Below are 13,324 nucleotides of genomic sequence, written 5' to 3' on the forward strand. Positions count from 1 at the left end.
AGTAAGTATCTGCGAGCAACAGTATGGTTTCATGCCTAGAAAGAGTACCAGGAGATAGGCGAAGATGGCAAAAGTTGACACGCTGTGGCGACCCCTAACGGGACAAGCCGAAAGGAAAAGAAGAAGATCGAGTAGACTAATTAGTCTATAAAACTGAGAAAAGGGCAAGGTGTGTCCTGTACGTGAGCTCCGTGAAACGTGTGCATGTGTAAAAGTGTTAGTGGAGGTTCGCTACCTCATTTGAACAGGAAATTGAATGACAACTGAGGATGCAGAGCTAAGAATTCTCCGCCACTTGTGGTAGAAGCTTGAGAATTACCTCAAACGGAACTTAATTGTTACCCTGTTCAGGGGGAAGTCAGTATAGTCACCCTAGGTGAACCACTGACTCCAACAGGGGAAAAACAAATAGCAAAATAGTTGAAACACAACATCTGAAAAAAATAATAATAATAATGATGTGTAAGGACTAGAAGTTTGTAGAAAGCAAATGTCCTACTAAAACAAAACATCTAAATTTGTGGATAACACAATATGACTTTGCTGGCCAGCTCAACATACACACAAAAAAATATATAGTTAACCTGCAGGATAAAAAAGGAGAAACACACACACACCCAAAAAAATGACAACAACAAAAAAAAAAAGCTGGACTCAAGATGATGTGAAAGTTGCCATTAAAGGTATCATATCTCATAAAGTTGATGTAACAATTCGTCCAGGGAACGGAAGAAAATCTTAGCACTTAAATGGTGTGGAAGTACAACAAATTTGGATGACAGAAAAGTACTTTCTCACAGCAGCAGGGAGTTCAAGGGTTAATATTGCGCATTTCTGCCAGACTTTAAAAAAAAGCAATTTTTTCTGCCATTGGAAGAGCAAACTAAAACAACAATGAATCATTTGAAGAATATAGAATTGGAATAAATGCATGTTTTAAAGCAAACAATGGCATTCCTGAAGATCACACGCCAAGGAGTGCGTATCAAGGGCAATTAAAAGAAATCCTCTTCATGTGAATTCAAATAATCCTATAAATTGATTGAAAAACATTGTGTTGACATACCGACTGGTAGCCTGTAACAATACGTTAACCAAGCACTACATGGAGAAAGAGTGCTACAAAATAAGAAAAAGAAAATTGACACCTTTCTGACAGAGAAAGGAGAAATTTATGGAGCTTTATGCGAAACATTTAATAATTGTGGCCGCAGATGAGGGAGAGAGCAGCCATCTCCCCATCAAAAATGTCACAACTAATGCTCCCAAAATGCAACTTTTTAATTTGTCCCATAAGTTTTTTGGGAAGAGATGGCTTGCTGAAACTAGGACTGCGCTTAATTCCTTCTCTGACAGGAAAAATAGAAGTACAAAGAAAAAAAAGGAATTACTGGGAGGACAGTTAAATATCTTACAAAATAGGAATCCAGCGCTCTATTATTACACCTTACATATTCCAAACAAACCTCCCACAAGAACAAGAGATTTCTTGCTGCAAACGGCTCAAGACGTGATTGAACAATCACAAAATGACGTAGGAAGTGAGTCATTGCATGTGACAATGTAGTATAAGATAAACTTATAACAGCCCACACCAGACAAAATCATGATTATCTGTACTCAGATGGTATATCAGTCTTGGTGACAGGAACAAGACTGACTGTCCCAAACTTTTCCACTCCTGTTGTAATGATGTGTGTGGTGGTGTCCATTCCTTGTGTAGTGCATTTAGTTTGTCAATTTGTTTTAGTAGTACAAAATGTTCCTGATTGAACAGAAAAAGGACCAGATTAAGATTGGGACGACTGAACTGTACACAAAACTCCTCAAAAAGGCGCAAGCTCGTTGTAGGCTCTTCTTCGATCTCTTCACTGGGCGTTTTCCCAATTGAAAGAAATTTTCCAAAGACTTGTATTTTCTATCTTGGGGGGAGGTAAATTTGGCGCTCAAGTGACCGAGATGTAACCCAGAGAATCCAGTCATTTTTCAAAATAAAAGATTTTTCATACTCGGATAATGAATACAACGGAACTAATTAATTATTACTTCAGCTGTCCGGTACCAATTGATCCATGGACCTTTACCGATCCACGCCCCGGTGGTTAGGGCCACTGATCTAAAGAATACCATACGAGATCGGTCGTGGCCCAGGTTAACAACGCACACCCCCGTCACCACTAACTTGCAGGGCATCTGTGGAAATTCAAATACTGTGTGTCAAAGACAAAGCAGAGGAGGAAAGTGGATTCGTCAGCAGAAGAAGAAGAGGAATGCACAGGGCCTCCAACTGTGTGTAGGGACTTTGAATGTTGGGACTATGACAGGAAATGCTAAGGCATTAATTGACATAATGATCAGGACAAAGGTTGCTATATTGTGCATCCAAGACACCAGGTGGAAAGTTAATAAGGCTAAAGTTTACGAGCAGGGTTTAAATTACTTTACCATTGAATAGATGCAAGAGAAATTGAGTAGGGGTTATTTTAAAAGAAGAGCTAGCTAAAAATGTCTTGGAGGTGAAAAGAATATCAGATCGAGTGATGAGGCTGAGTTGAAAGAGAAATTTTGGAAGAAACTAGATGAAGTAGTGCTGAGCATCCCAGACAGAGAGAGACTTGTCATTGGTGCAGATTGTAATGGACGTGTTGGTGAAGCAAACAGGGGTGATGAAGAAGTGATGGGTAAGTACGGAATCCAGGAAAAGAACTTTGAGGGGACAAATGGTGCTGGACTTTGCAAAAAGGATGGAAATGGCAGGAGTGAACAGTCTTTCCCAGAAGAGGCAGGAAAATAGAGTGGCCTACAATAGCAGAGGTAGAAGCACAAAGGTGGATTATGTTCTGTGCAGACGATATAATCTGAAAGAGGTTACTGACTGTAAAGTAATGGTACGGGAGAGTGTAGCTCGACAGCAGAGGATAATGGTGTATAGCATGACTCTGGTGGTAGGTAGGAAGACAAAGAAGATCAACTTTGACCAGAGAACCATGTGGTGGAAACTGAGGAAGGAAGAATGTTTTGGAAAGAACTGAGAGTGGCTTTTGATGGACCGGAGGAGCTCCCCGATGACTGGACTATGACACCCAAGGAGTGGCAGGCAGGAAAGTACTTGGTGTGTCTTCTGGTAGGAAAGGGGAGAAGGAGACTTAGTGGTGGAACCCCAAAATACAGGAAATCATAAAAGGAAAGAGATGAGCAAAAAAGAAGTGGGACACTGAGAGGACTGAGGAGAGGCGAAAGGAATATATGGAGATGCAACGTAGAGCAAAGGTTAGAGGTGGCCAAGGCTAAACCAGAGGCATATAATGAAATGTACACCAGGTTGGACACGAAAGAAGGAGAAAATGATCTCTACAGGTTGGCCAGACAGAGGGGTAGAGATGAGAAGGATATGCAGTAGGTTAAATTCGCAGTTTGGATAGGATTAGAAATGAGCTCCTTAGAGGGACAGCCAAAGTTGGATGTTTTCGAGACAAGGTTCGAGAGAGAAGACTTCGATGTCCAGAGGCGAGAGAGTGAGTTTATTGGTAGAAGGGAGAGGAAGACCAAAGAGAAGGTTGATGGATGTTGTGAGGGGAGACATGAGGTTAGTTGGTGTTCAAGAAGAAGATGCGAGTGATAATCTTAGATGAAAAAGATGACACGCTGTGGCTACACATAAAGGGACAAGCCAAAAGGAAAAGAAGAAGTCTCTGAGTGATATTAAAATTGGTTTGATAATTTGAAACCTTTTTGTGTGATACATATGCAAAAAAAAAAAAAAAATCAGGAAGGGGGTAAATACTTCTTAATGCTACTTTATCTCTGCATCATCTGGTTCCTGTGTGGTGTAATCCATGTTACCCAATGTTTAAAACTGAGAAATGTTTGTTTTCATTCTGGGATCAAAATAAACAACCAATAAAAAAATGTAAATGTACATTTTTTGAAATGGTAATTTTATCCCCACGTGGAAGCCATCATCTCATTGTGTAAGAGGGTTTTGTGTGTCCCAATGAGCTGAGGATGTAAATTTTCAGGGGCTTCACACCTCTTCTAGGGTTACCCATGACAAACATGCCCTTGGTGAGGGACCAGACAAAGCGCGACAAAAAAAATCCCAAAGATGACAAATAAAAAAGGAGTGAAGTTTCCTTTGCTGGATCTGAGTCAGTGGGGCCCCGTCTTTGTAACCTGGACTGGAGGCTGGGCTCGAAGGCAAGCGCCTGGTGGCAGGGCACACCTGCACCCATAGGGCCCAGCTGGGCACAGCCTGAAAGGGAAAATGGGTCCCTCTTCCGCTGGGCTCACCACCTGTGGGAGGGGCCATAGGGGTTAGGTGCAGTGTGAGCTGGGCAATGGCCGAAGGCAAGGACCTTGGCAATCTGATCCCTAGCTACAGAAGCTAGCTGTAGGGTTGTGGAAAGTCACCTCTGTGTCATGGAAGGAGCCCGAGCTGGTGTGTGAGGCGACATAGTCTGATGTGCCTCTACACTCCGCATGGGCTCTGGTATCAGTCCTCTTGAGAGGGTTTGGACTGTGTTCCACTCGGGAGTTGCCCACAGTGAGAGGGACCGAGCAGGTGGGGGTATACTTACCGACACCTGGTTCAGCCCTTGTACATTGGGGTTCACCCCAATGGACGAGTGGGTAGTCTCCCTTCGCCTTCGGTTGCGGGGGCGGGTCCTGAAGATTGTCTTGGTTGCCTATGCACCAAATAGCAGTTCATCATATTCACCCTTTTTGGAATCCTTAGACAGGGTGCTAGAGAGCTTTCCCAATGCCGACTCCATAGCTCAGCTGGTGGACTTCAATGCTCATGTGGGAAATGAGAGTGAGACCTGGAAGAGCGTGATTGGAGGAACGCCCCCGCCCCCAATCATAATCCAAGCAGTGTTCTGTTATCTGTCATCACAGATTGTCCATGACGAACACCATGTTCAAGCGTAAAGGGTGTCCAATGCTGCTCTTGGCACAAAGACACCCTAGGTCATAGTTTGATGATCGACTTTGTGGTCATGTCATCGGCCTTGTGGCCCCATGCCTTGGACACTCAAGTGACTAGAGGGGCAATCAATTCATCTCAAGGCAAATAATGCATCTCTGGTACACTTTCTAGGCATGAAACCATACTGTTGCTCGCAGATACTTACTCCCCTTTGTTCTTAAAAATTGGAACTAGTACACTTTTCTTCCATTCTTCAGGCATCTTCTCACCCGGTAGTATTCTGTTGAATAAGTTGGTGAAAAACTCCACAGCCACCTCTCCAAATTGCTTCCATACCTCCACCGGTATTTCATCAGGACTAACTGCCTTTCCATTTCCATCCTTTGTAGGGCCTTTCGAACTTCCCCTTGCTAATCATTGCCACTTCCTTGTCCTTCACACTTGCTTCTTCTACTCTTCCTTCTCTCTCATTTTCTTCATTCATCAACTTCTCTGTTCTTATTGTAGCTGTTCGTCAGAGTGTTAATATTACATGTATTTCCTCACAAGTGACGGAACATAAAATCAATCCATATGCAAATTACATTCTTCTTTATTAACAGGAACCTAGCCATTATTTTCTGTCCGTTACATACCGCTGGTGAAAAAAATATGAGCTGACTTAAGAGACTGGAATAACTTGCCTATATCATTACTGGCTAGAATAGCTACAATAAAAATGAAAATTTTACCTCAAATAAAATAAATAAATAAATTTATTTGCAATTATTCCATTTAAGAACACAATTAAATGGTTTCAAACCTTGGACTCTGCTGTAATCAACCTTCATTCAAAATATAAGAATCAGGCAATTCACTCTTCAGAAAAGCAAACAGGAGGGAGGCCTTAATGCTCCCAACTTTAAACGTCATTATTTAGCTAACCAAATAAAATATCTATCAAATGTTTGCATCACAATGAGGAGTGGGGTCCTTCGCTAGAATTGGAGCAAATAGACTGAAACAATATTAAACTCTTGAAACTCCCATCACTGTATTTCCACTAATCTTAAATGCCATAAATCCTTTAAGAATGCAATAATCACATTCACCTTAATGGCTTGGTGGCAAAGTCTAGAATCTACAGGATCTCAGTAAACTCCAAGTACGTACTACCAATCTGTCATAATCCAGATTTTGACATTAATAATATATACCCCTTTATTTTAGTAACTACGAACAACATAAAATTGAACAAATACAAAACAATACAACAACAATTCAACAATAATGTTTTTGGGACACATGATTAACTGTTGGTGGTCCCCTGTAGGCTGTGGGACCTGATTTGTCCCTGCCTGGTCTGGTTTGAGGGTGGGTGGAGGCACCTTCCACACTCAGGGGCAGGTAATAGGTGCCGGCGGTCGTGTCTTGGGGATGGTGATGATTCTTCAGTGATTATCCAGATTCATGGGGCTGACCTGCAGGAGCTGTGCCTCTTAATCACACACTTAGCACACATACACGCTATTCACTTTACATGTTTTTTCACTTATCACACCTGGGCACATAATAATGTCAAAAGGGTCCTGGGGGATGACACGGGGTCGGGGAGGCTACGGGCATAGGATCTGGTTCCAGGAGGTTTGTGCTGTTTTCTGATCCCTGCCCCTTGGCTCTGTCTGTCCCCTCATATTTTAAACTCACTACACACATTCATGCCCATTTTCTTTTCAATGTACCACATACACCCATTTCTGTGGGAAAGTGGGTCATGGGTGGAGGGGTTAGGCTCCATAGCAGTAGTGCCTGGCAGTCCTGCCTTTCCCCCTCCCGGCTCTCTGGCCTTCCAGATTTTAACTGCACAACACCACTTGGTGGTAAGATGGGGGCACTGTTTGATGGGGTAAGGCCAATGACAGCCAGGGAGTCATAAGAACAGGAGATTACAGGGGATAGTTGAGATTTAAACTTAACTCTGACGCCAGCAAAAAAGAAGACAGCACCCCTCAACCTTTGTTCTCTGATGTAAAATCTTACTTCTCCCCTGGGCGAGGTCTGGAAGTCCCCCTCTCATCTTTCCTCCGGGGACTCTCCCTTCTGCTCCTCACCTATGGCAGATTTATAACCAGGACCCTGGTAATAACCCCGGGTGGTCACCCGTAAATTGGCTAACTGTAAAAGCCCCAAATTGCATAGAATTCTTTTGAAGTACACCTTACAGTTCCTTTGAAATGGAATTACACAGGGAGTTTTTCCATCTTACATTCTAAACTCAGACCTTAATTCTCCTTCCTCAGGTTTTATCTAATGCAAAGCTAAAAGACACAACATACATCCCTTTAAAGGAAAATTCTGGTGGTTTGGAGGAACAATGTATCCAATAGGCCATGTAATATGTAATCTTGACAATCTGGTGTTAAATCCTCTCTCATTTAATAGTGTTTTGAGAAGATTTTTATCGACAATTACGAATTTTCAGCTGTGCCACTATTTTTGCAAGCAACAGTATGGTTTATTGCCTAGAAAGATGCACAGATGCATTATTTGCCTTGAGGATGCTAGTGGAAAAGTACAGAAAAGGTCGGAAGGAGCTACATTATGTCTTTGTGGTTCTCGAAAGCGCCTTTGACAGAGTACCAAGAGAGGAACTGTGGAACTGCATGTGTAAGTCTGGTGTGGCAGAGAAATATGTTAAAATAGAACAGGACATGTATGATGGCAGCAGAACAGTGGTGAGGTGTGCTGTAGGTGTGACAGAAGACTTTAAGGTGGAGGTGGGACTGCATTAGGGATCAGCTGTGAGCCCCTTTTTGTTTGCTGTGGTAATGGATAGGCTGACAGATGAGGTTAGACTGGAATCCCCTTGGACCATAATGTTTGTAGATGATAGGGTTAGGGTTAGGTTTCCTGCATTGTGATATGCAGTTAAAGCAGGGAGCAGGTGAAGGAAAAATTAGAAAGATGGAGGAATTCACTGGAAAGGAGAGGAATGAAGATTATCTGAAGTAAAACAGAATATACAATGAAGAAAATTAGTATTTGAACACCATGTTATTTTGCAGGTTCTCCCACTTACAAATCATGGAGGGGTCTGAAATTTTCATTGTAGGTGTATGTCCATTGTGAGCGAGATAATCTGAAATGAAAAATCCAGAAACCACATTTGTGATTTTTTTTAATGATTCATTTGTGTAATACAACTGCAAATAAATATTTCAACACCTGAGAAAACCAATGTTAATATTTAGTACAGTAGCCTTTGTTTGAATTACAGAGGCCAAACATTTCCTGTAGTTGTTCACCACGTTTGCACACACTGCAAGAGGGATTTTGGCTGACTCCTCTATACATATCCTCTCTAGATCAGACAGGTTTCTGGGCTGTCGCTGAGAAACACGGACTTTCAGCTGCCTCCAAAGATTTGCTATTGGGTTTAGGTCTGGAGACTGGGTAGGCCAGGCCAGAACCTTGATGTGCTTCTTACAAAGCCACTCCTTGGTTTACCTGGCTGTGTGGTTCGGTCATTTTCATGTTGAAAGATCCAGCCACCACCCATCTTCAATGCTCTGACTGATGGATAGAGGTTGTTCCCCAAAATATCACAATACATGGCCATGGTCATCCTCTCCTTAAAACAGTGCAGTCGTCCTTTCCTATGTGCAGAAAAACACCCCAAAGCATGATGTTACAACCCCCATGCTTCAAAGTATGGGTGGTGTTCTTGGGATGGAACTCATCATTTGTCTTCCTCCAAACACGGTTAGTGGAGTTATGACCAAAAAGTTCCATTTTGGTCTCATCTGACCACAAAATGTTCTCCCATGACTCCTCTTTATCATTCAAATGATCATTGGCAAACTTAAGACGGGCCTTGACATGTGCTGGTTTAAACAGGGGTACCTTCCGTGCCATGCATGATTTCAAACCATGACGTCTTAGTGTATTACTTTGGAAACGGTGGTCCCAACTGTTTCCAGGTCATTGACCAAATCCTGTCGTGTAGTCCTGGGCTGATTCCTCACCTTTCTAAGGACCATTGAGAAGTTTGAGTCTGACTGAATGTATGGGGTGGATCGGTGTCTTTATGCAGCTAACGACCTCACACTGGTGCATCTGATTCAGGATAATACATGGAGTGGAAGTGGACATTTAAAGCCGTACTAATAGGTCTTTGAGGGTCAGAATTCTCGCTGATAGACAGGTGTTCAAATACTTATTTGCAGCTGTATCACACAAATAAATCATTACAAAAATCATACATTGTGATTCCTGGATTATTCTTTTTAGATGATCTTTTTTACAGTGGACATGGACCAATGATGAAAATGTCAGAACCCCCTATGATTTTTAAGAGGGAAAACCTGCGATATAGCAGGGTTTTCAAATACTCATTTTCTTCACTGTATGTGCGTGAATGAGAGGGGTGGAGGGGAAAGAGTGATGCTCCAGGGAGAAGTGATGGCAAGGGTGGATGACTTCAAATACTTTGGGTCAGCAATCCAGAGCAATGGTGAATTTGGTAAGGAAGTGAAGAAAAGGGTCCTTCCAGGTTGGAACAGCTGCTAGAAGGTGTCTGGTGTGTTATGTGAAAGAAGAGTCTCCTCTAGGATTAAGGGCAAAGTTTATAAAACAGTGGTGAGGCCAGCCATGATATACAGATTAGAGCCAGTAGCAATGAAGAAACAACAGGAAGCAGAGGTGGAGGTAGCAGAAATGAAAATGTTGAGGTTCTCTCTAGGAGTGAGCAGGATGGATAGGAATAGAAATGAGCTTATTAGAGGGACAGCCATCGTTAGTGCTCCTTGAGAAGATTACGCGTTTGCTTTGTTTTTGACTTTTTTGTCCTGCAATAAAAGTTATTTTATTGTTATTGTTTAACTAGAGAGTTGTAGCATTGTAATTTTTGAATCAAGTGGGCAATGTATAAATGCTGTACTGTTGATTAAAGATTCTGGCACCCACACGGCAGCCTCAGCAGAACGGAAAGATGTCACAGCGGCAGATGTCAAAACAAAGTGTTGTGGGCATTTGGTGGTTCACGAGAATATCACGCATTTGCTTTGTTTGTGACTTTCTGTACTGCTATAATATTTTTATTTTATTTTTATTGTTTAACTAGACACTTGTTATGTAATTTTTGTCTCAAGTGGGCAAAGTATAAATGTTTTACTGTTGATTAAACATTCTGGTACCCACACTGCAGCTCCAGCAGAAGTCTTTGAGTGATGAATGATAAATATACAGTGATCTAATACAGTAAGTGTTTTATCATGTAAATTATACTATACATTTATAATACTGTATATTTTACATTTATAAGGGTTTTCTAATTAAAGATTTAACTAAATACCTCTTTTTGTCTTGATTTTTTTGTCTTTTGTCTCAAATATGCAAAGTACAAAAACTTTACATATTTTAATTATTCTGGTACCTACATAAACATACGGGTTTTCACTTTTCGCGGGTGGTTCTGGTACCTATGAACCGTGAAAAATGAGAGATTACTGTAGTTTGGCATTTCTTTAAATCCTCTAAGTTACTTTTTTACCCCTTTTAAGGGGCCAACTTGGGCCGGCCATCTGTCTCCTCACTGTTATACCAATTCTTTCGTGGTATGCCAGCTAATTTCTCACAATGACTTGTCAAATGGGTTGTTGTCCTTTTGACATTCAAATTTGAGGGAGCCCTATGTTGTTTATTATCTTTGGTGGATGCTACATGTGCTTTATCTGGTTTTCCTGTGGAGGAGCTCTGTTTTCGATTTTTGTCTGCCATCAGGTCAATTATATACGTTTTGTAATCTAGATTCAACCATTCAATGAGGTCTCCTCTATTAGTTGACCTTGGTCTTATACATGAACATGTATATTGTCCTCTGTCCGTATTTGTTGTATAAAAACTCCACAATAACCTTGAGCCTCCAATCTAGGGTTAGCCAATCTAGGGTTAACCACAATTGGTCAGTCTGTTGTCAAGACTACTACAAACATTCACTAAAAACTCGGAGACTTACATTTTGGGCTACTTTTTTTTTTTTTTTTATTCTTTTAAGAGGTGTCACAGCTGCAAGCTACAGGTTCGATCATGTCTTGCGTTGGAGTTCTGGCAAAAAAGAAGAGATCCCCCCTCAACCTTTGTTCTCTGCTTAAAAATTCTCCTTCTCCTTTGGGCGTGGACAGGAGGTGCCCCTCTCATCTTTCCAACAGGAATGCTCCCTGCTTCTCCTCACCTATGGCACGTCCCCCACTTTGTGGCCCCAGGAAGTCTGTGGGCATTAACTATTTGGGTGCAATAAACTAATACATTCAGATTTGTAACCAGGATCCCTGGTAATAACCACAGTTTCCAACCATGAGGTGGTTTATTGTAAAAGCCCCAAATGGCCATAGAGTTCCTTTGTGGTAGAATTTAAAGTTTCTTTAAAGTAGAAATACTCAAGGAAATTGTCTTTCTTACTTTCTAAGCTCAGAGCAGAATTCTCATTACTTGGGTTTTATCTAATGCAAAGCTAAAATACACTATCTCTCTCAGCTCTCGAGAAACTCTGTTCTGTTAGAATGATTGACTCAGATTCTCAATAAAACTTAAATTAAAATATGAAGAGATCACAGAGGAAGCTCAAAAATTCCACTGTGACACAGTAAAACTCTTACGGCATAAAGGGGATGCAGATTCTCATTCTATTTGACCTAACAGCCGAACAAGATGCACACACAAAAAAAAATTGCATTTCTGCTTTTCTAGGTTGATTTGGTTCTGTTGGCTTCATCAAGTTATGATCTCCAACTCTCACTGGAGCCATTTGCAGCTGAGTGAGAATCAGCACCGACAAATCTGAGACCGTGGTCTTCAGTCGGAAATGGGTGGTGCGCCCTCTCTAGTTGGGGATGAGTTCCTAACATACGAGAAGGAGTTCAAGTATCTTAGGGTCTTCTTCACGAGTAAAGAAAGAATGGAACACAAGATCGACAAGCAGATTGGTACAGCATCTGCAATGATAAGGACTTTGTACGGCCCATTGTGGAAAAGAAGGAGCTAAGTTGAAAGGCGAAGCTCTCAATTTACCGGTCGATCTACGTTCCTACCCTTACCCAGGGTTACTGGCAGTGGGGCATAACTGAAAGAAAAAAATCCCAAGTACAAGCAGCCGAAATGAGTTTCTTTTGCAGTGCCTGGGCACTCCCTTTGAGATAAGGTAAGAAGTTGCTGCTCCTCTGCATTGCAAGGAGCCATATAAAGTGGGTGGGGCATGTGATTCGAATGCCTCCTGGATACCTCCCTTGTGAGGTATTTTGGGCATGTCTCATCAGAAGGAGGCCTAGGAAACATCCCAAAGCACGCTGGAGAGACTAGGTCATGCCGGAAGAGCTGGATGAAGTACTTGGGGAAAGGAATGTATTGGCGTCCCTGCTAAAGCTACCGCCGCCACGACCGACCTCAGAAATGAGGTTGAAGATGGATGGATAGTTACATTTTATTAAATCTAGTATTCAATATGTTCCAACATATTCCAACAAACCAACAAACAAAACCCTCACATTTAACTACATCGACAAGTTCCAGGAATATTCATACATATTTCAATGCAATTCCATAGTCAATCTTTATGTCCACATTACTTCTGATTTTTGTGAGACAACCATAAATATTCATGTCCATGTCCATTGTAAAAACAGCTTCTCCTCACAAGGGGCGCAGCAGAGACAGTGCCTATCTGTGCTAACTTTGAGAAAAAGGCAGAATACACCCTAAACTGGTCGCCAATCAGTCGGAGGGTATATATCAGCACCATCTCTGAGCACAATCAATCCCACACTGCCTGCATCATAGTCAGGCATGCATACCTCTAACAATCACTAACCCTTAACCATTAAAATATTCTCAAAATCCAGATAGAGTGTAATCCACTCAACCCTCAATGAAAAGCTTCAATGAATAAAACTTTGAATAAATGGCGGCGGCACAGTGGCACAACTTGTTGGAGCGTTGGCCTCAGAGTCCTGAAGACTGGGGTTCAAATCCTGGCCATTGGAGACACTAAATTCCCCTTAGGTGTAATTGTGACTGCGACTGGTCTCTGTCTCTATTTGCCCTGTGATTGTGTCACAACCAGTTAAAGGTGCACACTGCCTCCTGCCTGATCATAGCTGGGATTGGCTCCAGCACTTCCACTACCCTTGTGAGAAATTTAGAGTCTCCAATGAATGCATGATTTTGGGGATGTGGGAGGAAGCCAGAGTGCCCGGAGAAAGCCCACACAAGCAAGGGGAGAACATGCAGGCCGGGATTTGAAGCAAGAAAGGTTAACAGCACAAAAATATATCAAAATTCTTGTTTTCGTGTGTGCTTTTCTTGTGTTCATTATGGTAATTGTGAATGCAATTTGAAATTATATATATTTTTTTTTAATTACTG

At 41.8% G+C, this 13,324-nt stretch overlaps 1 protein-coding gene across 1 annotated transcript in view; it reads left to right on the plus strand.

Moving 5' to 3' along the window:
- The window catches only part of gpm6ab (glycoprotein M6Ab), a 71,757-nt gene that overhangs the window by 11,791 nt on the left and 46,642 nt on the right, over window positions 1-13,324 (plus strand). The window lies entirely within an intron of this gene.

This window comes from Syngnathoides biaculeatus, chromosome 9 (assembly GCF_019802595.1).
Source record: "Syngnathoides biaculeatus isolate LvHL_M chromosome 9, ASM1980259v1, whole genome shotgun sequence".
NCBI classification, from domain to species: domain Eukaryota; kingdom Metazoa; phylum Chordata; class Actinopteri; order Syngnathiformes; family Syngnathidae; genus Syngnathoides; species Syngnathoides biaculeatus.